The sequence below is a fragment of the Catharus ustulatus genome, chromosome 7, assembly GCF_009819885.2.
Source record: "Catharus ustulatus isolate bCatUst1 chromosome 7, bCatUst1.pri.v2, whole genome shotgun sequence".
Lineage (NCBI taxonomy): Eukaryota > Metazoa > Chordata > Aves > Passeriformes > Turdidae > Catharus > Catharus ustulatus.
Genome location: NC_046227.1, coordinates 38,644,359 through 38,667,598, shown reverse-complemented (window position 1 = coordinate 38,667,598; position 23,240 = coordinate 38,644,359).

Genomic DNA, 23,240 nt, shown 5'->3' with positions numbered 1-23,240 from the left:
TCCAGCAGGGATTTCCCAGCAGGGAATTCCCTGCCTCATGTTTTTATATCAAATTAAAATCCCAATAAAATCCCATCCCAGCCAGAATTCCCACAGCAGCTCTGCCATCCCACAGCTGCTCCTGTCCCTATTTATTGTTTATTTATTGTTTATTTATTGTTCCTTGGATTCAAATCCTGGTTATTGCTCCCAAGATTCCTGGGGAGCTGCAGAGGGAATTGCAGAATTCCCATTCCCATTCCCTCCAGGATTTTTGCAGAAGAGGCTGCCCTCAGGAAACCTGGGAACAATTTTTTATTTCCATGGTCTGTTTATCCCTGGGAATTTCCAGGTGTAAAAATTCCAGCAGACACTAAGGATGGTTGAAATAAAACAAAATATCCCAAATTTCTGTAACAATCCAAGGTTTGTGCAATACCAGGAGGATAAAAACAACAATTTCTCACCAACACCAATTTCCTTACAGAATTTAATTCCAGGATCATCCCAAATTACCCAAATTTTAAAATCATGGAATATCCTGAGCTTTTCCAGGATGTCCCAACAATCCCATCCCTGCCTGGCAGCATTGTCTGAATATTCCTGGAATTCCAGCAGAAAAAAATCCCTCAGGATTCTCCCAAAATTCAGCCTCAGATCAAAAGGGCACCAGGCAGGGCCCGAATTTTGGGATCAATTCATGCAGGGATCAACTCAATTCCCAACATTTTTATTCCATCCTGGGAGTTTTTGTTGGGAGAGGAGGAATCTCATTTCCTCCCCTCAAGGAGAGGGGAAAACAAACCCCAGCAGGAATATTGGGAAAAGGAAACCAAGCACTACAAATTCCCAGATGAATTTAATTTTCAGCACCCAGCAGCTCCCACTGCTGCTTCTAAAGTTCTGAGCAGGAATTCCCTGGGCAGAAACCTCCACCAGATTTTTCCAGCTTCTGAGCAGGGTTTAGAGGGAAAATCTTCTGGGAATATCCTGATTCCAGCTGGTCTGATTTCCAGGTGGGGAAAATAAAAATGTCTGATTTTTCAAACTTGCAGTAGATACAAATTATTTAGAAAGAGGGGGATTTAAACCAGGATGGTTTAATCACATTTTTCCTCCAAGCAGTCAAATCCTTCTGCTTGCACCTGGATCTGGGAATGTTCTGGATATTCCTGCCTGAATAACCCATGGCCAGCAGGGAAAGGACTTGGCTGAGATTTTCTGGGATAACCTCTCTGGAATTGCACTTTTCCTGGGCAAGCTGAAGGAAAAGTGGTTCTGGCCCTCCAAACAGAAGAAAAGAAATGAAAATAAATTAATGTTAAAAAGAAATCTCAAATATTTCATTTGCACACGATCAAAGTCAGAAAAGAGCCCCAAGATCCCCAAATCCAACCCCAAATCTCAGTGGGACCATCCAGGCTCAGAATTAGCTCAGGAAAAGGCTCTGGGAGCTCTGAGTCACTTTAATTGGGAGCTAATTAAGGGTGTGAGTGACAGCACAGATGGGATTCAGCAGAGCTGAACCTCTGGAACTTAAACATCCCAAAATTCAGCTGCAGCAGGTGGGAGATAAAGCTGGAAACCAGAGCAGGTGAGGGCAGAGAGGGAAATGACAACTTGGGACTGCTCAGGGAGCCTGGAATTTGAGGGGATTTGCGGGAATTTGAAGGGATTTTCAGGGATTTTACAGATTCAGGTTTTAAGGAAAAGGACTCATCCTCAGGAATGGGACATCCATCCCCATTTTATCCATTTCTCATTTTCCTCTCCCTTCCCAAAGGATCATTCCCATTTTATCCATTTTCCATCTCCCTTCCCAAAGGATCCATCCCCATTTTATCCATTTCTCATTGTCCTGTCCCAAAGCATCATCCCCATTTTTACCCATTTTCCATCTCCCTTCACATAAGATCACTCCCATTGTACCAATTTCTCATCATCCTCTCCCAAAGGATCCATCCCCCTTTTATCAATTTTATCCATTTCTCATTTTCCATCTCCCTTCCCAAAGGATCCATCCCCATTTTACCCATTTTCCATCTTTATTCCCAAAGCATCACCCCCATTTTACCATTTCTCATTTTCCATCTCCCTTCCCATAGGATCCCTCCTCACTTTATCCATTTCTCATCCCTAGACCCCAGCCCCAAATCCCAACCACAAACCCCAGCCCAAAGCCCAGACCCAAACCCCAGCTCAGACCCCAGCCCCAAAGTCCAGCTCAAACCCAAGACCCCAGCCCCAAAGCCCAGCCCTAGACCCCAAACCCCAAATCCCAGCCACCAAACCCAAAGCCCAGCTCAAACCCCAGCCCCAAATCCAAACCCCAAAGCCCAGCTCAAGCCCCAAACTCCAGCCCCAAATCCCAACCACAAACCCCAGCCCAAGGCCCAGACCCAAACTCCAGCCCCAGACCTCAAAGCCCAGCTCAAGCCCCAAAGCCCAGCCCCAAAGCCCAGCTCAGACCCAAAACTCCAGCCCCAAATCCAAACCCCAAAGCCCAGCCCCAAATCCCAGCTCAAAGCCCAGCCCCAAACCCCAAAGCCCAGCTCAAAACCCAGCCCCAGCCCCAAACCCAAAGCCCAGGCCCAAACCCCAGCCCCAAATCCAAATCCCAGCTCAAACCCCAGCCCCAAATCCAAACCCCAAAGCCCAGCTCAAGCCCCAAAGCCCACCTCAAACCCCAAATTCCAGCCCCAAATCCCAGCCTCAAAGCCCAGCTCAGACCCCAAACTCCAGCCCCAAAGCCCAGCCCCAAACCCCAAAGCCCAGCTCAGACCCCAAACTCCAGCCCCAAATCCAGCCCCGAGCCGTCCCTGCAGCTCAGCCAGCCGTGCTGCTCGTTAGCAGCGCAGTTCATTAAGGCTCATTAGGGATGAGGAGCTGGAGCTCTGGGAGCTGGGGGTCGATGCCGCTGTTTGCTCTTGGCAGGAAGGACAAACAGAGCTCCTGAGCCAGAACTGAGCTGCTCCTGACACGGCCATGGCTGAAAAATAGTCTCATTTTTAAAATTTATTTGGTTTTTATTTTATTTTCATTTAATTTTCAATAACTTTTTATTTTATTTTAATTTTATTTTTTATTTTTATTTTCATTTCTAAATTATCATTTCTTTATTCTTATAATTTCTTTATATTTTATTACCTTTATTTTTATGATATTCATTTTTTACTATTTTATTTCAATTTTTATTTTATGTATTATACTTGTTATATGTATTGTATTTATTTCTATTATTTATTACTATTGCATTCACTATATATATTTTGTTGTATTTATTTTTATCTTTATAATTTAATATTTATTATTCCATACCTTATCCAAATCTGAATATCCAAATATATATTTTATTATATTTGTATTCTTTTGGGGTTTATTATTTTATTTTATTATACTATATTTATTTTAAATTTTATTATATTTATATTTAATTTTATGATATTCATTTTCATATTTATTACTTTCATTTTTAGCCTTGTTCCTTTTATTATTTTTATTTTTATCTTTATTTTAATGTTTTATTCTTTTATTAAATTGATTTTTATGATTTTTATTTCTATTATTTTTATCATTATTATTGGTATTTTATTTACATTATTATTTTATTCTATTTATCATCCTTGCCATTATTATATTTATATTTTTTCTATTATATATTTTATATTTATTATTTATATTTTTATTCTTGTTATTATATTTATTTATATTTCTATTGTATACATTTTTATATTTTTTTCTTTTTATTATATTTATTTTCATAAATACACCTCCCACTGTCCCAGGTTGCTCCAAGCCCCAGGCTGGCCTTGGACATTCCAGGGATCCAGGGGCAGCCACAGCTGCTCTGGGAATTCCCAATATCCCAATATCCCAATCCCCATCCCTGCCCTCTGGCAGTGCAGCCATTCCCTGTGTCCTGTCCCTCCATCCCTTGTCCCCAGTCCCTCTCCAGCTCTCCTGGAGCCCTTTGGAATGTTCTGGAAGCTCTCCCTGGATCCTTCCCTTCTCCAGGGGAACATTCCCAGCTCTCCCAGCCTGGCTCTGGGGTCTCTGCTCTCATTCCAGCCTCGCCACCCCTGGAGCTGATTTTGGGAAGTTTTGCCTTAAATTCCAATCTCCAAGTCCCCAGATGACCCCGAGCATTCCCAAAGCCTCAATGATTCACTGAGAGCTGGTCTGGGCTTAGATCAAGGCAGGAATTCCCTTGGACATTCCCCATGGATCACAGGCCGGAGAAGCTCCAGGATGTGGCAGATCCCGAGGTTTTAGCGAGGGATTGAATCCAGCAGCACTCTGTGCTGCTCCCAGCGCGTTCCCAGCTCTCTGAAGCAGCCTGGAAGGAGGTGGGATGAAGGGCAGCCCTAACAGCTCGTTAAACCCGCAGTGAAAAAGGCCACAGATGGAAAATAAGTCGTCCTAAGCTGATCCGAGCGCAAAGATCCTTTCTGGGATCAAGGATGTCCTGACGCAATTCCGCGGAGTTCAGGAAATCCTTGCCTGGCTGTGTTTGCACGAGCTGCTGAGAGCAAAGCAAACCTTCCTGTGCCACAGGGGTCCCTGGGGGATGATCCCACCCACTGGGATTGAACCCACTCATTGGGATTGATCTCACCCATTGGGAATGATCCCAACCATTGGGATTGATCCCACCCCATAAGGGAATGATCCCACCTATGGGGATGATCCCATATACTGGGAATGATCCCACCCATTGGGAATTATTCCACCCCATAAGGGAATGACCTTACCCATTGGGAATGATCTCACCCATTGGGAATGATCCCACCCATGGGGGATGATCCCACCCCATTAGGGATTGATCCCACCTGTGGGGGCTTTATCCCACCCATGGGGAATGATTTCACCCCATAAGAAATTGATCCTACAATCGGGAATGATCCCATCCCATAAGAGATTGATCCCACCCATGGGGGATGATCCCATTCACTGGGATTGATCCCACACATTGCGAATGATCCCACCCCATAAGGGAATGATTCCACACATTGGGAATGATCCCATACACTGGGAATGATCCCACCCATTGGGATTGATCCCACCTGTGGGGGATGATTCCACACATTGAGAATGATTCCACACATTGGGAATGATCCCACTCCATAAGGGAATTATCCCATCCCATAAGCAAATGATCCCACCCATGGAGAATGATGCCACCCCATATGGGAATGATCCCACCCCATAAGGGAATGACCCCACACATTAGGAATGATCCTACCCATAAGAGATTCTGGGATTCCATGAATTATTAATTCCATGAACTACCCAGCAGAGAGTGGCCTTAAACATTTGCTTGATTCGTGGATCTTTAGAACCTCAGGTTTGACCCAGCCCTCCAAACCCAATCCCAAACCCACGCTGAGCAGGATCCTGCACTCTGCAGGCCACGGGAATCGCCTGGAGGAGCCTCTTCCCAAAAGGAATTTGGAAGCTTCTCAAAAGCAGTGTTCTCCTGGGGGTCAGTGCCAGACAGCACAGAAAGCTCAAAAATCCCAGATTTCCAGGATCCAGCACCCCCCTGCTCATTACCAGCCCGGCACTAATTGTCCGGGGGTCTGTCCGGGATGTAGAGAGCCCCGAGCCCCTTTCCTGCCGGGAGCAGCTCCCTGACCTCGATCCCTATCCCAGGGGAGGGAGCTGCCAGCACTGCTCTGCTTCCCTGGGATCTGCGGCAACATCTGGCAGGAGCCGAGACCTCGGCACAGCCCGAGACGCCGCACATCTGGGTGGGATTTGTTCTGTCAACCCAGGACACAGGCGAGGGGAACACCACGGGAACGGCGGGATCCTGGAATGCTGCCTGGAGAGGGACAGGATGGAGGATCCACAGAGGGAACGGCGGGACAGAGGAGAGAACTCGGTTTGGGAACAGCTCCTGGGGTGGCACGGGGCACAGAGGGAATTCCAGGGAATTCTCTCCAGGAACAGGTTGGGAATGGGAGTGGGGATGGGGATGGGAATGGTGATGGGAATGGGGATGGAGTGGGAATGAGAATGGGAATGGGAGTGGGGATGGAATGGGAATTCCAGGGAATTCTCTCCAGGGAGAGGTTGGGAATGGGAGTGGGAATGGGGATGGGAATTCCAGGGAATTCTCTCCAAGGACAGGTTTGGAATGGGAATGGGAATGGGAATGGAATGGGAATGGAAATTCCAGAGAATTCTCTCCAAGGACAGGTTGGGAATGGGAATGGGAAATGAGAATGGGGATGGAATGGGAATAGGGATGGAATGGGAATGGAAATTCCAGAGAATTCTATCCAAGGACAGGTTGGGAATGGGGATGGAATGGGAATGGGGATGGGAGTGGGGATGGAATGGGAATTCCAGGGAATTCTCTCCAAGGAGAGGTTGGGAATGGGAATGGGAATTCCAGAGAATTCTCTCCAATGACAGGTTGGGAATGGGAATGGGGAATGAGAATGGGGATGGAAATGGAAATTCTAGAGAATTCTCTCCAATGAAAGGTTGGGAATGGGAATGGGAATGGGAATGGGAATGGGAGCACAGCCTGCTCCATGCCTGGGATCTGGCCCCACAGTGGGCTCTGCTGGATTTGATCTTTCCTGGGGGAACCGGGGAGTTCATCCTAGAAAAAAAGGGGGGATCAGGAGGGACCTTCTCATTCCATAATTCCCCAGCAGGAAGGGACAGCCGGGGGGATTTGGGATCTGCTCCCACGGAACAGGGACAGGAGCAGAGGGAACGGCCTCGGGCTGGCTCAGGGGAGGCCAGGGTGGATTTTGGGATAATTCCCTCATGGAAAGGGCTGTCCAGCCCTGGCACAGTTGCCCGGGGCAGTGGTGGAGTCCCCATCCCTGGAATTGTTCCAGACCCAGGATGTGGCACCTGGGGACAAGGGGCAGTGGTGACCATGGCAGGGCTGGGTTGGCCTCGAGGATCTCCGAGGTGTTTTCCAACCTAAACAATTCCATGGGTCCATGGTGTCCTCAGCAGTGATGGACAAACAGCCGTGTCTGGAAGTCAAATTCTATCCCAGGATGATCAATTCCCACCTTGGGACCGGAGCCCTGTGTAAACCATCAGTTTTCCCGGTGTCCAAAAGGGAATATTTGAGCCTAAATCTGGAATTGTCCAACAAGAGAACCTGGAAATTTCCACAAACATTCCCCAAAAACTTTCAGGGCACCCACACCCCAGTAGCCCAAATCCTTGGAGTTCAGCCAGACTGCACTTTGTGGATACAATTCCAAGAATTTCCCATCAGTGAAGGGTTCAGACTCAGTGTGGAAGAGCCAGGGATCCACAGAGGTCACTTCCCTGCTGGGCTTGTCCTTCCTTGCCCCTGGAATCCAAAGCAGCTTTGAGGCTCTCCCATAAATCCAAGATTTTAAAATTCCCTGGGGATGGAGCAGCTGGAGGGGAGCAGCTGTGGCTCATCCCCCCCAATCCCAGGTTCCTCAGAGGAATGTGGAGATCCCAGGGGTGTGGAGAGCCCAGGGCTCCACTATCCCAGGATTTCCATTAATTCCCTGCTCCTAAAGTGGAGGAAAATTTGGGAAATGGCTCTGGATGCTCCTTTGTGCCAGCTGAGGGTGAAAGTGGAGCTGAAGGAGCAGCAGGGACAGAGGCAGCCACGGATCTCCTGCTGCTGGAGCTGCTCCTTGGGAAAAAGCACCAGGAAACCCATCCCAAATGCTCCCACCTCCTTGGGGCTGCCTGGAATTGCTGCTCCTGGCTGAAATCAGGGATTTATTCGGGGTATCCCAAAGAAATGATGCCCAGAGAGGGATGCTCCAGTGCCAGCCCCGCTCTCTGGGTGACTCTGCTGCTCCAGACATGAACTGTTAACCACAGGCCAGGGAGAATCCGTTTGATTCTTCGGATAATCTTCCAATAAAGCCCAGATTTGGCGGGGAGTGCTCTCACTTGGTAGCAGAGGCTCCTAATTTGTGGCTAAACCACTTTGGGAGGGATATCCCTGGATATTCATCAGCACCAGGATTATCCCTGCATTTGCTCCTTTGGCAGCTCTGCCTGAATCCCCAACAGGTTTCAGGGCAGTGGGAGCACAGAGCACATTCCTTGGAATATTGAGGATGGGATGATCCTCATCCACCTTTTCCACATGCCTGAGAATATCCCAATATCCCACTATCCCAACATCCCAATGTGTCAATTCCCAACATCCCAATTCCCAATATCCCAACATCCCCATATCCATCCCTGCCCTGTAGCACTGCAGCCATTCCCTGTGTCCTGTCCCTCCATCCCTTGTCCCAAAATCTCTCCCCAGGTTCCCCCCAGGTCCTGGAAGGTCACAGTTCAGTCTCCCTGAATTTTCTCTTCTCCAGGCTGGCAATCCCAAGATCCCGGTTTTTTTGTGTGTTATAAGTACATGACATATTGTTGGTTTTTTGCAAATATTAAAATAAATATAAATATATAAATAATACAGTATAGCATATAAATATATAAATAATATAGTATAGTATATAAATATATAAATAATATAGTATAGTATATAAATATACAAATAATATAGTATAGTATATAAATAATATAGTGTAGTATATAAATAATTATATACTATATATAATGTTAAAATAACTTTTCTATGTAAATATAGGAATTTTTTTCTTTTTTTTCTAACTGCAAAAGTTAAACATAAGTTTTTGAAAAATAGTATGCTTAAATTAATTAATTAAACACTTAGTTAAAATAACAGGCCGTGAATGTGTAATAAAAACCCTACAACTAACACAACAATTATCAACACTCACCAGCTGCAAAAAAACAAAACCACCACCCAAATTAAAAAATAATTTAAAAAAAATTAAAACCACAAACCAAAATACACTCATGCTCTAAAAAAACTTACCCAAAAAATAACTATATCAAACAATTCCCCCCAAAAAAATTCAACTATACATAAAAAATCATAAATATACAATAAATTAATATATTGTAAAATGTATTTTTAAAAAGTTCCCGAAGCAGCAGCTCACCAAGCACCCAGCTGCTTTAACCCTTTACTTTATATTTATCTCCTGTTATTTTTTTATTAAACCTTTTAGATTTTACCAGAACAACAGAAGGTGTTTTTCACCCCCAGTTTGATTTCCAGGAGCAGCTGCAGAGGGATCTCCTCCCCCTCTCCCTGCAGCCGGGATGAAGGCTGGGATCCATCACGGTGATGGAGGAGCATCCTCAGGGCTGCTCATTCCTGCGGAGAACAATCAGCCCTGGAATTATCATCCCTCCAATTAGCTGCAGGGATAATTCCTGCTGGAAATGAGGCATCCAGGCAGCTCCAGCTGGGCTCGACGAGGCTGTTCCTGATGAATCTCCCGAGTTTTTGGGCACCAGCAGGGCTGGGGCTGAGCTGAGCTGCAGGGTGCCAAACATGAGCCAGGCTTTGCAAAGCTGAGCTCAGAGGAGCTGGGCTTTGTTTATGCTGTGGTTAGGGGGGAGATGGGGAAGGAATTCCTGGCTGGGATGGAATTCCCAGAGCAGCCCCTGGATCCCTGGGATGTCCAAGGCCAGGATGGGGTTTGGAACACCTGGAACAGCGGAAACTGTGGAAACACAACACTGGAATATTTATCTTGTGCACAACACAATCCCAACAAGCCCTTGGGATATTTTCAGATTTTCTTGATATTATTTTCATGCTGGTTTGGAGATGCAGGGTTTGAAAATCCTAAGTTCCCTTCCCACCCAAACCATTCCATGATATTATGATTTTGTGCTTCAAGGCACCGCAAAAAAGGGAAATATTTGTGGGTTCCTGGTCCTTACGTCCATGTGGGGCTGTGGGAGCAGAGGATCTGATGATTTTCCTGCCCCAGTGGTGCTGGCCTGAGAACAAGAGAGCAGCCAGTCTCTCAGGCTGCTTGAACCCTCTCCTCAAGCTCCCCAAAAACAAAAACTCAAAACAAAGATTGCAACACCTGCAGTGTACATAACTCTACTCACAGAGTGTGTTTTTTAAAAAGTGTTTCTCCTCCATCCAACAAAATGTCTGTAAATTATTTTCCACAATGGACACTATTTAAATCCGTAATTTCCTTCAATAAATACTCTTCCATAAAAAGTCACCACATTACTGCTTCTTTTCACCACTCAAACCCACACACAGTAACACAGTGGCACCTCCTAATTCTGAATCAGCCTCTGGAATCCCTGCTCAGCCTCCCTCGGCATCCCTGCCTGCATCCCAAGGGAGCAGATCCAGCCTCTGCCCAGGGAAAAAAGGCACAGCCCTGACCCCAGAGATGCACTTGGCAAAGAAAGGGATTTTAGTGAGGACCAAAGAGAAACAATCCCAAACATTTCCCTGTCTTATTTCCCAAGAAGCATAGGAGAAGAAATCTTCCCTTGATTTATTTGGGAGAAGAAATCCTCCCTTGATTTATTTGGGAGAAGAAATCCTCCCTTGATTCCTTTAGGAGAAAAAATCCTCCCTTGATTTCTTTAGGAGAAGAAATCCTCCCATGATTTCTCTAGGAATAGAAATCCTCCCTTGATTTCTTTAAGAGAAGAAATCCTTCCTTGATTCCTTTAGGAGAAAAAATCCTCCCTTGATTTCTCTAGGAGAAGAAATCCTCTCTTGATTTATTTGGGAGAAGAAATCCTCCCTTGATTCCTTTAGGAGAAGAAATCCTCCCTTGATTTCTCTAGAAGAAGAAATCATCCCGTGATTTCTCTAGGAAAAGAAATCCTCCCTTGATTTCTCAAGGAATAGAAATCCTCCCTTGATTCCTTTAGGAGAAGAAATCCTCCCTTGATTTATTTGGGAGAAGAAATCCTTCCTTGATTTCTTTAGGAGAAGAAATCCTCCCTTGATTTATTTGGGAGAAGAAATCCTCCCTTGATTTCTCTAGAAGAAATCATCCCTTGATTTCTTTAGGGGAATAAATCATTCCTTGATTTCTTTAAGAGAAGAAATCCTCCTTTGATTCCTTTAGGAGAAGAAATCTTCCCTTGATTTCTTCCCTCCCATCCAGGCTTTTCCAAACCCATCCCAGTCCCAGCAGCAGCAGCTCCTGTTGTTCCATTATTTCCACCTCATTCCCAGGCAGATATTCCCTGTGAAGAGCAGCTCTCAGGACATCCATCATTCCCTACAAACAATCCCAGCACAGAGCAGAATGCTGTAAAACATCAGGAGTCCGATTTATGAAATGCCTGTGGCCTGGATGAATCACTTTGCACGTTAATTATGGTAATTTATGCAGATGAAAGGCCAGAACAAGAGAAGTTTCTATTTATTTAGACCAAAAGCACAAAAGAATCAGCAAATTGCGTTTCAACTGGTGAGGAAAAGGGGTTTTCAGTGATTTCAGCCTCACAATGGAGCTCAGGCCGAGCTGGCATTAAAGAGATAAGAAAGAAGGATTTTAATGGGGTTCCTCAGCTGCTTTTTGCTCATTAGTTCCTTGAATCATCCCAGAATCCTGGAGTTTTGGGTGGGAAGGGACATTAAAGCTCATCCACGCCTGCCCCAAACACCTTCCACTGTCCAGGGTGTTCCCACCCGGCCTTGGGCACTTCCAGGGATCCAGAGCTTCTCTGGGAATTCCATTCCAGCCCCTTCCCACCCTCCCAGCCAGGAATTTCTTCCCAATATCCCAACACCCAATATCCCAATTCCCAATATCCCAATATCCCAATTCCCAATACCCCAATATCCTAATTCCCAATATCCCAATACCCCAATATCCCAATATCCCAACATCCCAATATCCTAATTCCCAATATCCCAGTATTCCAGTATCCCAATATCCCAACACCCAATATCCCAATTCCTAATATCCCAAAATCCAAATATCCCAATATCCCAATACCCCAATACCCAAATATCCCAATATCCCAATATCCAAATATCCCAATACCCCAATACCCCAATATCCAAATATCCCAATATCCCAATATCCCAATATCCCAATTCCCAATATCCCAATATCCCAATATCCTAATTCCCAACATCCAAATATCCTAATTCCCAATATCCCAATATCCTAATATCCAAATATCCCAATGTCCCAATATCCCAACATCCCAATATCCCAATACCCCAATTCTCAATATCCCAATATCCCAATTCCCAATATCCCGATTCCTAATATCCCAATTCCCAATAGTCCAGTATCCCAATATCCCAATATCCCAATTCCCAATATCCAAATAACTCAATATCCCAATTCCCAATATTCCAGTATCCAAATATCCCACTATCCCAATTCCCAATATCCCAATATCCATCCCTGCCCTCTGGCAGTGCAGCCATTCCCTGTGTCCTGTCCCTCCATCCCTTGTCCCCAGTCCCTTTCCAGCTCTCCTGGAGCCCCTTCAGGCCCTGGAATGTTCTGGAAGCTCTCCCTGCATCCTTCCCCTCTCCAGGGAACATTCCCAGCTCTCCCAGCCTGGCTCCTTGCACCCACAACACCAATTCCATTTATTTTCTCCCAAAAGCCAAAGGTTTTCCTGCTGCTGTGCCCCTGTACCCGCCTGTTGGGACAAGGATAAGATTCCCACTTATCCCCATCACTCTCCCAGTTCCCTGATTTATTCAGGATTTTGCACTGGCATTTCCTTCCTTGCCTAACAAATGTCTCTAAATAAACCCCCACAGCATTCCAGGCTCAGAGTGGGAACTGGGGCCAGCCCTGGTTAGAGCTGAGGGAACACAGAATTCTCAGCTCGTTTGCAGAGTTGTGTTGATGAATAAATTAACTAAAATAGCACCCACTGTTTCTCCAACTGCAGCTTTCCAGGACAATTTGTTTGTTGTCAGAAATTAACCCCAAAAAAGGGAATTAAACCAGGTTCTGTAGCCAAGAGGAAAAAAAAAAACGGGAGTTTTAGGAATGCAACAAAACCTAAAGGAATTGGATGTTACAGATTACAGGGTAAGAGGAATATTTTCCTGGGAAATCCTTTGTTGGTTCTTCCCACAGGATCATCAGGGACTGACAACGAGGCACCAAGTTTGATTCCAGTCCCTGGATTTATGGAATTCAGATTTCAGGATTTATGCAAACCTGCAGTTATCAACGGTGCTGCTGTTTTCCCTTTTCCCATTGTTCTTTTTTTATTCCTTCCCAAAATCCCTTCTTTCTGAAATCCAGAACAATCCAAGGAGTGAGCAGAAAGTGTGTGCAGCAAGGGCTGGAGAATTCCTGAGGGAAATGGGAAGGGAATGGAGAATTCCTGAGGGAAATGGGAATTCAAGAGGGAAATGGGAAAAGGATGGAGAATTCCTGAGGGAAATGGGAAGGGAATGGAGAATTCCTGAGGGAAATGGGAAGGGAATGGAGAATTCCTGAGGGAAATGGGAAGGGCTGGAGAATTCCTGAGGGAAATGTGAAGGTGGGAATGGAGAATTCCTGAGGGAAATGGGAATGGAGAATTCCTGAGGGAAATGGGAAGGGAATGGAGAATTCCTGAGGGAAATGGGAAGGGGCTCAGCCTGGAGCAAAGGAGGATCCAGAGGGATCTTTTCCCTCTCTGGAATTCCCTGCCAGGAGGGGACACCGGGGGGATTTGGGATCTGCTCCAGGAACAGGGACAGGAGCAGAGGGAACAGCTCAGGCTGGGCAGGGCAGGGCAGGGTGGATTTGGGGACAATTCCTCCATGGAAAAGGTGCTCAGGGGGAGTCCCCATCCCTGTAGGGATCCCAAAGCCCTGTGGATGTGATATTTGGGGACAGGGACAGCGCTGGGAATGTTTGGGCTCAGTGACCTCAGAGGATTTTTCCAACCAAACCATTCCACGATTTATCCTCGAGTATCATTCCTTCCATCACCGTTTCACCTCCCTGTCCCTCCTCACTCCCCCTTTCCCCAAAGGCAGCTGAGGCCAAGTGCCAGAAGGGGAGGAAGGACGGGATCAAAGGCTCAGGGTGGATTTCCAGAGCCTCTCCTGGGTGTCCAGAGCGTGAGAGCAGCTGAATAATTCATCCTTGGGATATCATCACCCGCCCTTTGTGGGTCACCAGCGACAGACGCTGAGCGCAAACCAACGGCCTGAAATTGCTCCACGGAGGGAAATTTAATCCAAATCTGGGAATTATTTGGGAAAGCTAAAAATAAACTCTCAAAAAGAATCCCCTGGGCTTGCTGGGTGTGCTCCGGGAGTCACACGCTGGAATAAATTGTGGATCAGCTCGGCAGGGTGAAGATTTTTGGGAGCCATCCAGGGGGATGAAGCTGCTGGGAATGACGAGGGCTGGAAGGTCAGGTTTCAATCCACACAGCAGGAAAAAATGAAGGAGAAGGGATGAGGCCACCTGAGCACCACTGTGGCAACTCTCAACACTCTCTCAGTGCCATGGAATCGGATCCGAGCCAGCCCCTGGTGAGAGAAATCGGAAAGCTCCGGGGAAAATCTGATCCTGCTCCTGGAAAAGGTGCAAGTCGGGGTCAGGGATGGGTTTGTCCATCAACACAGGCCGGGATCTGACCCTTGGGAGGCTCCTCCAGGGCTGGGGACAGCTCTGGATCCTCAGGACAACAAGGACATGGAGGGGATGGAGTGTGTGCGGGGAGAGAATGGAGCTGGGAAGGGGATGGAGAATTCCTGAGGGAAATGGGAAGGGAGAATTCCTGAGGGAAATGGGAAGGGAATGGAGAATTCCTGAGGGAAATGGGAAAAGGATGGAGAATTCCTGAGGGAAATGGGAAGGGAATGGAGAATTCCTGAGGGAAATGGGAAGGGGCTCAGCCTGGAGCAAAGGAGGATCCAGAGGGATCTTTTCCCTCTCTGGAATTCCCTGCCAGGAGGGGACACCAGGGGGATTTGGGATCTGCTCCAGGAACAGGGACAGGAGCAGAGGGAACAGCTCAGGCTGGGCAGGCTCAGGGTGGGCACAGCAGGAATTTCCCCATGGAAAGGGGGATCAGGGACTGGAAGTGCCCAGGGAGGGGTGGATCCCCATCCCTGGAGGTGTCCCAGCAATTCCTGGAGGTGGCACCTTGGGGACAAGGTGGGGATTGGGCACAGCCTGGATTTGATGACCTTGGAATGCTGTTCCAGCCTCAGGGATCCCAGGATTCTGTGTTGGAAAGCTCCAACCTTGCACTTCCAGACAGATGGAAAGATGCCGTGCAGAGCTGGAATTCCCTCCCATCCCTGGCACACAGGTAGAAACTCCCAGCTCCATCCCAGGGACAGAAATCCCAGGGACAGAAATCCCAGCTCCATCCCTGGTGCAGAAATCCCAGCTCCATCCCAGGGACAGAAATCCCAGGAACAGAAATCCCAGCTCAATCCCAGCTCCATCCCAGGGACAGAAATCCCAGCTCCATCCCAGGTGCAGAAATCCCAGCTCCATCCCAGGTGCAGAAATCCCAGCTCCATCCCAGGGACAGAAATCCCAGCTCCATCCCAGCTCCATCCCAGCTCCATCCCACCTCAATCCCAGCTCCATCCCAGCTCCATCCCAGGAGCAGAAATCCCAGGGACAGAAATCCCAGCTCCATCTTCACTCTGCCCCTCTGGGAGGCAACAGCTGAGCAGCAAATCCAAATATTTTACTGAATTATTTCAATACCCAAACCAGGCTCTGCAGACTCCCCTTGACTTTTAAATCCATTTATTTGACATTCCCCAAATCCTGATGGTGAAGAGACTTGGAAGGAGAGCAGGAATTTGTTTTCCTGCTCTTTTGACACCAACAGCTGGAGCAGGAAGGGGACAGGCCTGGTTTGAGCAGGGAACCTGCTGAGCTCTCCTCCAGACAGCACCTGCTTGAATAAAATGCATTTTCAGACTAATCAAAATGTATTTTTATACATTTTTAATAGGGGCTGCCAGTCACACAAACACCTGCTGTGGTTTCTAAGAGAACGGCTCGTTCCCTCCCTGGATAAATAATTCCTTAAAATCCTGCATTTCTTACAGGGAATGCTCCTCCACAATTTATTCCTGACACACAACTGGTTTGTATTTCTCAAAGCCACGTTTTTACCCTCATGATTTATGGGAAGGAAATTAAGTGAGACAAATGAAATTCCACACTCGACTGGAGGCTTGATTTTCCTGGGAAAAACACTGCAGGAAAAGAGGGTTTGTATCATTTGCAAAGACAAAACCTCCCCTAATAATTCCTTCTGCAATTATCTCCTCTTTAAATCTGCAACTAAATTCCAAACAATGCTAAAGTACATAAAATTTAAATGTACAACAACACAGCAGCAATTTCAGCCTTTGTTTGTCCAAACAGACATTTTGTATCCTTGGTGCAATTAATTTTGGAATTTACTCCTGGCTGTAAATGTCTGGCTTGGAACTACAGCTCCAGGATTTATAAAAACCACAGGGAAGAGAAACTCCTAAAATCAGATGGAAGAGCAATCCTGTTTCCACTGAATGCAATAAAAATTCTTAAATAACTCAGTCCCTGTGGGGTTAGAAAATGAAACAGTGCTGTACAAATATCAGTGAGCCCGAGGATTTGAATACAGGAACCCAAAATTGCTGATTTGTATCAGGTGCAAGTTAAACAGGAGAAGTGAGGAAAAATTACTGGAATTCATCACATTTTAATTGTAAATTGGTTTTGTCTGCTTTTCCCTGCATCTCCAAACCAGCATGAAAAGAATATCAGGAAAATCAGAAAATGTCCCAAGGGCTTGTTGGGATTGTGTTGTGTGCAAGACAAATATTCCAGTTTTGTGTTTGGACACCTCCCACTGCCCCAGGCTGCTCCAAACCCCATCCTTGGACATTCCAGGGATCCAGGGGCAGCCACAGCAAATCTGGGAATTCCAGACCAGCCAGGAATTCCCAATTCCCAATATCCAAATATTCCAATATCCCAATGTCCCAGTATCCCAATTTCCAGTATCGCAATTCTCACTTCCCAATTCCCAATATTCCAATATCTCAATATTCCAATATCCAATATCCCAATTCCCAACAGTCCAATATCCCAATTCCCAATACCTCAATACTCCAATTCCCAGTATCCCAATATCCCAATATCCCAATATCCAATATCCCAATATCCCAATGTCCCAGTATCCCAATTTCCAGTATCCCAATTCCCAATACCCCAATATCCCAGCATCCCAATATCCCAATATCCCAATTCCCAGTATCCCAGTATCCCAATATCCCAATATCCCAATTCTCAATATCCCAATACCCCAATATCCCAATTCCCAATATCCCAATTCCCAGTATCCCAGTATCCCAATACCCCAATATCCCAATTCCCAATATCCCACTATCCCAATATCCCAATACCCCAATATCCCAGCATCCCAATATCCCAATTCCCAGTATCCCAGTATCCCAATATCCCAATATCCCAATTCCCAGTATCCCAATATCCCAACATCCCAATATCCCAATATCCCAATATCCCAATCCCCAATATCCCAATACCCATCCCTACCCTCTGGCAGTGCAGCCATTCCCCGTGTCCTGTCCCTCCCTGCCTTGTCCCCAGTCCCTCCCCAGCTCTCCTGGAGCCCCCCAGGCCCTGCAAGGTCACACCCAGGTCACCTCCACGCTCCTCTCCTCTAGGCCGGGCTGCTGAGGAAGTTTTCAATTCATTAACTGTGTTTAAAGGCACTGGGTATAATTGGATTTTTTAATTTGGATGCAGAATGCAATTACAGCACGTTGTGTTTCCATGCTGGCAGCGCCTGTGCCCGTGAGCTGACTTTGGAGAAGGGATGGAGGGACAGGACAGGACAGGAATTCCTGGTGGGCTGGAATTCCCAGAGCAGCTGTCCCTGCATCCCTGGGATGTCCAAGGCCAGGCTGGAATAACCTGGGATGGTGGGAGGTGTCCTTGCCATGGCAGGGCTGGATTGGGATGGGATCTAAGGTCTCATCCAGCCCAAACCACTCTGGGATTCTGTGGAATGAACTCCAGGAGTGGGATAAGGTACATGAGATTTATTAAAAGTAAGGAAAAAAAATAAAAACAAGAAAATAAAAAAAAAAATAAGAAGAAAGAAGGGGTAAAAAGCATTCCAGAGAATTATTCACTAAGAATTTGCCTTCCTGAGGGAGAGGCCACACCTGGATCTGCAGCACAGCTGGATCTGATGCCCACAGCTATTCCCAAATATCCCCCTCAGGGTGCTCATCCCAACTCTCCCATCCCACCTGACATTCCCTGGAGAGACCACTTGTGTTTGCCATCCTGCAGGGAGAGATCCCATTCCCAGGAACAGGAATTCCCAGGCCATTATCCCACTCCTCTGGAGATTCCCTATAAAAGCCATTTTTGTTTTTCCATCCTGCAGGGAGTGATCCCATTCCCAGGAGCAGGGATTCCCAGGCCATTATCCCACTCCTCTGGAGATTCCCTGGAAAAGCCATTTTTGTTTTTCCATCCTGCAGGGAGTGATCCCATTCCCAGGAGCAGGGAATGGCCATTGTCCCACTCCTCTGGACATTCTGGAAAATCCATTTTTGTTTTTCCTTCCTGCAGGGAGAGATCCCATTCCCAGGAGCAGGGATTCCCAGGCCATTATCCCACTCCTCTTCCCAGGGGCTGGGAATGAACAGAGTCTCTGTTCCCTTTCAGCTTTATCCCCACCCTTTCACCTTCCTGAGGCTCCTTGGGCACATCCCAGACAGCTCCAAACCGGGAAAACAACAATTCCAGCTCCCCCAGAGCTGTTTTATTGGGATTTCTCCACCCTCTGCTCCCCCAGTTTTATTTCCCATATCCAAAGGCTCCCAAGTGCCTCTGGAGAGCTGGGTTCTGGGAAGCAGCTGTCACCACTCTCGTGGCTTTTGAACATTTCTCTGGAGAGATTTTTCATCTTTCCAATTTTAATCCTCTCTTACGACTCCGGGATTTGTTTTTAGTCCGGAGCCCGTTTTTATTTCTAGCACTTGCTGGTAATGAAATCGGGATTATTTGTCCTAAATCCATGAATTCATCAGCCATGCAGGCAGAAATATTACTGATCTCTGCTCCAGGCTGGGATTTTTATGGAAAACAACAAGCAGATGGAAACAATAAGGTGGGAGCTGCAATTCTTCAGGATCAAATCCCTTGTTAACCAAGGAAATCTGGGATTAGGCACGTGAGGTGCAGCAGGTTTAACTGGGATTCTCCTGGAGGGTGAATCAGGTGGGGAAAGTCTGACATTTACCACACAAAGTCCAAATGATCCCTCTTGGAGAGAGAATTCCTGTAAGCCAGCAGGTATCCAGGGGGATGGCAGCTGATTTTTGGAATTCTCACATCTTTTCCTGTGCACTTTGCCCTGCCTTTGCTCAGCTGCTTCCCATCCTTCCTCAGCTGCTGGATTTGGGATGTGCTGCTCCTCATGGTGCCCATCCCTCAAATTCTCACCTTCCTGAGCTGTTAACAAACAGGAATTCCCCAGATCCTGAGTGTCCAGGCTCCCAAATTCCCTCCAATGGATCTCATGAAGTGGACACCTCCCTGCTGAAGCTGCTCCAGGGACATTCCAGAGGTGACACCTCATTTCCAGAGGAATTCCCACTGCTTGCATCCCATGAAACATTCCCTAGGAATTATTAACCCTCAGATTCAGATTTTTTTTTTCCCCAGGAAAAATAAGTTGGGTTTAGTGTTTTTACTTTTCCCTACATTTGCTGGTGACAATCCAGCTGCGGCCTGGATGTGTTCTGGGGTGAAAAATGGGAGCAGAACATGCCTGGGATAAAACATTTCCCCTGGAGCTGCTGATCCACCCCAGGGCACAGCTCACCCTGGGTCATTCCCAGTTCAGAACTGGGATCCCAGGCAGGGCACAGCTCACCCTGGGTCATTCCCAGTCCCAGAACTGGGATCCCAGGCAGGGCACAGCTCACCCTGGGTCATTCCCAGTTCAGGAATGGGATCCCAGGCAGGTCACAGCTCACCCTGGGTCATTCCCAGTTCAGAACTGGGATCCCAGGCAGGGCACAGCTCACCCTGGGTCATTCCCAGTTCAGAACTGGGATCCCAGGCAGGGCACAGCTCACCCTGGGTCATTCCCAGTTCAGAACTGGGATCCCAGGCAGGGCACAGCTCACCCTGGGTCATTCCCAGTTCAGAACTGGGATCCCAGGCAGGGCACAGCTCACCCTGGGTCATTCCCAGTTCAGAACTGGGATCCCAGGCAGGTCACAGCTCACCCTGGCCATTCCCAGTTCAGAACTGGGATCCCAGCAGGGCACAGCTCACCATTCCCAACCCCAGAAATGGGATCCCAGCAGGGCACAGCTCACCATTCCCAATCCCAGAAATGGGATCCCAGCAGGTCACAGCTCACCCTGGGTCATTCCCAGTTCAGAACTGGGATCCCAGGCAGGGTACAGCTCACCCTGGCCATTCCCAATCCCAGAAATGGGATCACAGCAGGTCACAGCTCACCCTGGCCATTCCCAACCCCAGAAATGGGATCACAGCAGGTCACAGCTCACCCTGGCCATTCCCAGCCCCAGAAGTGGGATCCACTCCAAAGGGATCCAGCAGGAACCTGGGCCTGCCTTTCCCTGGATGCTTTTTCCCGGCAGCTCCGCCCCCAGCAGCTTTATCTGGGTGGTTTTTTCCATTAGAGCTCATCATTTATTTAGGAATTGCAGCGATTTGGGGTTTGAAATCGGTGCTGTGGGGAGGGTGGGGCTCTGCTTTCCTTCCAAGGATGTCTGAATCCATGTTTGGAAAACAGCTGCAGGGAGATTTCCCCATATTCCTCAAGCATTTTTTTGCCCTTATTTCTTCCTCTGACAAAGTTCTTTTTCATTCTTCAGCCCATGAAAATCAATTTTTCCAGCAGTGAATTTTTCCTTGTTAATTTGAAATTTCCTCATGAATTTCCTGTGGGATTGGGTTTTGTGGATGCTGCACCAGATCTAGACTGAGACTCAGCTACAGAAACTGTAACACCAGTGTGTGTAAAGGCACAAGAGAAATTTATTTTGCTTTTGGAAAGAATCCCTGTAGCCAAACAAGAAGAAACTCCTCTCCCTGAAGTGAACTGAAAGGATTATTTAAATAAAAACTGGCTGATGTGTCTCTGTGTGTGGCTGTTAAGAAATGTGGGAGGTGGGGGGGAATAGTGTGAAAATCTTATCCTGAATTTCTTATTGTTAATAAAGTTTTTCTTTTCACCCTTTTAAGTTTTAGGCCTGCCTAGTTGTTTTTACTAATCCTAGCTCACAACAGAAATGAAGTTTATTAAAACTGGCAAAGCTGAACTAAACCAAGACAAGCAGCCAGGCTCCACATTAGTGTGGGAAGGCACTGTGTGAATAAATAATAAATAATAAATAATAAATAATTAATAAATAATAAATAATAAATAATAAATAATAAATACCAGGGAGTTATTCCCTCCCTGACAGAATCTGTAAACCAGTAAAACCTGCCATAGTTTGATGGATTCATTGCTGCCCCATCCCTGAGGCTTTCCTGGAGCTGGCACACAGCTGGTTTTGGTCTGCAATGGAATGGGAAAGGTGACATTTCGTGATCTGGTGACTGAATGCAGTTCCAAAATCCCCTCCAGGCTCCTTTTCTTTGTGCCAGCCAATTCCTTTGACTGCTTTAAAGCCTCCTTGCACCTGTGGAGCTGAACTGGCTGCAGTGGGAAAGAGAAAAACAAAAACTTCACAGATACTGAAGGGTTTGATTTGCAGCCTTGGAAAAAGCTTGGGTTGATAAAAATAGAAATACACAGATATTAAGCAGAAAAATGATGTTTCTATGGTTGTAATTAAGAATTACATCCCCTGGGCTCTCTCCCATTTTTGGAGGCTCAGCCTCCTTTTTATCCCAATTTCCCTCTCTCTTTGCCATGGCTGAGGCACTGCAGAGGTGCAGACTCCCCAAACCCTGATCCCTGAGATTCCCCTCTCATGCACAGCCCTCCCCTCCCATTGTCCATCCTTGTGCCATTCATGGTTTTTCCCCATTGCTGCTTTCATCTCTCCGTGCCCAATTTCATTTCTCAGCAATCCCACAGTTTGTTTGGAAAGCCAAAGATCTTTTTTTCCATCCATCCATCAGTGGAATCCTTCCCATTGTTTCTTTTCTCTCTCAGTGCTGGTTTCATCCACCCACAGCTTGTTGGGAAACACAAATCCCTCATTGCTTTCAAAATCTTTGTCCTTGCCCAGCTCCAGACTGGAAATTCAAAATATTTGTCCTTTCCCATCTCTGAATTGAAAATTCAAACTCTTTGTCCTCACCCAGCTCCTGTTGATTCAGGACCCCGGAGAAGGGAGATTCCCTGTCCCAAAGATTCCCTGTCCCAAAGATTCCCTGGGCAAGGTCTCTCCCTGCTGGCCACTCCAGGAATTTATTGGAATTCTGAGTTCCCAAAGAAATCCATGGATGGGAAACCCTGAGTGATTTCACATCGAGTTTCTAGGGAATAAAAGAATTTTTCCAAGAGAAAAAATAAGAGATCGCTACTTAAATGTATTCCAGCAAAAAGTTAAAATTCCATGGAAAAGGAATTCCAATTCTTTCCTATTCATCCCCAAGATCTGTGTTCCAAAATTCCACATTTCACAATTTGCAGTGCAGAATTCGTTATTTCCAAATTTTAATGCTGGAATTTCTATTTTGGATTTTTTTTTTTTTTTTACATCAGGGGTTTTATTTCAGAATTTGCATTCCTGAATTTGTATTTCAGAATTTGTGTCTCAGGGTTGTTGTTTTTTCAGGGTTTGCATTTCTGAATTTATATTTCAAAACGGTCTGGTTTGGAATTTGCTGTTCAGAATTTATATTTCAAAATTCTCACACAGGACAGGCAACGCTGGGGACAGGAAAAGTTCCCAGGTCGAGCAATTCCAGGGACAGAAGAGAAATATGGAAAATAAGCACAAAAATAAACACACCAAGGGAGCAGAGGTCATTCCCTGCATCTCCCTTTGGAATTCCCACTTCAATTCAATTTATCCCACAGAATTCCCAGCCTCTGCTGTTCCCTGGGATTGACTAAACTCGATGTGAAATGGTACAAAACCAAATTCTAAATTATTGGCAATTTTCCCTCAATTTTCCCAGCCCTTCTCGCACTTTGTTCAGGTGGATTTTTGATATTAAAATGAGATTATCAAATATATAAAATGCATCCCAGTGATTTGATTGTAATTTTATGTCATACACAATTTCACCTTGATTTCATCAATTAACTCCTCCCTGCACACCTAAACCTTGGCAGGAGGGTTTTGTGTAAGGAAAACAGGAGGATTTTAACTTTTCTTTGGGAACCAAGGTTCCATTTTCCGCACTCCCAGCAGCAGTGACCCTGAGTGTTATCACTTTGTGCTTTCA